Genomic DNA, 1,398 nt, shown 5'->3' with positions numbered 1-1,398 from the left:
GTTAGATAGATAGAGATAAGTTTTGATTTGGGTGAAGAGAAAGGCAATGTACCAAATGTGAGTGATCAATATAGTGGCACTGAGGAAGAGAAAGATGTAGAGAGGTACGTGGGAAGCACAGACAACAAAGATGAACCCTTTTGCACATATAGTACGACGTGGTCAGTGAAGGCAAACACGGGTATATTGGGTGGATAGATGGGTGGACAGGCTGAACTATTAGCTATGTTTATGAAGTGGGGAGTGCACCCAAGAACATGCATAGGGTTGGCAGACAGTGGTCCTATAACTTTATGTGTATGATCTGAATTCCTAGGTGTATAATGGAGCTGACAAAGGGCAAGGTTGTAGTCACTCCTTAGTCACAGCCAGCTACGCAGAGGGACCAAGTAGTTGAACCTGTGGGCGCGGGACCATAGTCGCAGAGGACATCAAGCTCAATTGGCATAACATACTACACAAAACACTATTCCACCTCCTACTGTGGCGAGTAGCGACTGGGATCTTAAAAGCTTGCAAGCTGCCATCTAGATGCAACGCTGGGTCTCTTCTCATCCAGAGCCAAGAAGAATGAAGAAAACCAAAAATTCATGGAAAAAAATTAGTCCTAGCAACTGGTACACCATCTGATCTGCAGCCTATACAACTATAAGACCAGAAGAACTAGATGGTTCCCGGCTACTACTGTCAACCACTTGGAAGAGGATCTATGTAGCAGATCCTGGCTAGACAGGGAGAACAATGTGGAACAAAACTCAAAATCATTTGGAAAATAAAAGGGGGGGAGGAATAGGTTTGCTGGCCCGATGGAGCCTGGTGGAACCACTGAGACTATGGCCCTTAGCTGCCCATCAGGTCTGGAATTGAACACATGCCTGTGGCTTCCAGCCAAACAATGGACAGGCATATGAGTTGAACATTTACCTGAAATAGGTACACTCCTTAGAGAGACCAAGCATGGGAGAAAGAAGGGCTGCTTATGCACAGGGAGACAGCTTAGGGGGCAGGAATGCATGGAGGGATGGACACAGGGAAGAGGTAACTGTCAGGAAGAAGTGGGAGGGGAGATGTTTCACTGTGGTAAACTGTGGTCAATGTCATGAGACAAAGTGTATGTGAACTGCTGTATGGAAAGTGTTATTTGCTCTGTAAATTTTCACCCAAATAACAAAAAAAAGAAAAAATAAATGAATAAATAAAGTGATAGCATTCTCATTTGGATTCCAGGGACCTAAGAATAGGCTCTGTTTGCCAAGGTCGGCAGGGATATACAAGAGGCTGAAAACTGGAAAGGAGACAGGTGGTGTGTGTATGTGTGTATAAGTGCTGTCAACTAGAGAATAGAGGAGCACAGCACAGTACACTGCTTGCGTAGAGCTCTGGTAGCATAGTGGCTAA

General features: G+C 45.0%; 1 protein-coding gene across 1 annotated transcript in view; it reads right to left on the bottom strand.

Annotated features, from left to right (window-relative positions):
• DPY30 (dpy-30 histone methyltransferase complex regulatory subunit) overlaps positions 1-1,398 on the bottom strand; it is a 20,351-nt gene that overhangs the window by 5,644 nt on the left and 13,309 nt on the right. The window lies entirely within an intron of this gene.

The sequence above is a fragment of the Orycteropus afer genome, unplaced genomic scaffold (genome assembly GCF_000298275.1).
Source record: "Orycteropus afer afer isolate SDZICR_OR568_19922 unplaced genomic scaffold, OryAfe1.0 scaffold00054, whole genome shotgun sequence".
In the NCBI taxonomy this organism is placed as follows: Eukaryota; Metazoa; Chordata; class Mammalia; order Tubulidentata; family Orycteropodidae; genus Orycteropus; species Orycteropus afer.
This window is presented reverse-complemented; position numbering and strand designations above follow the sequence as displayed.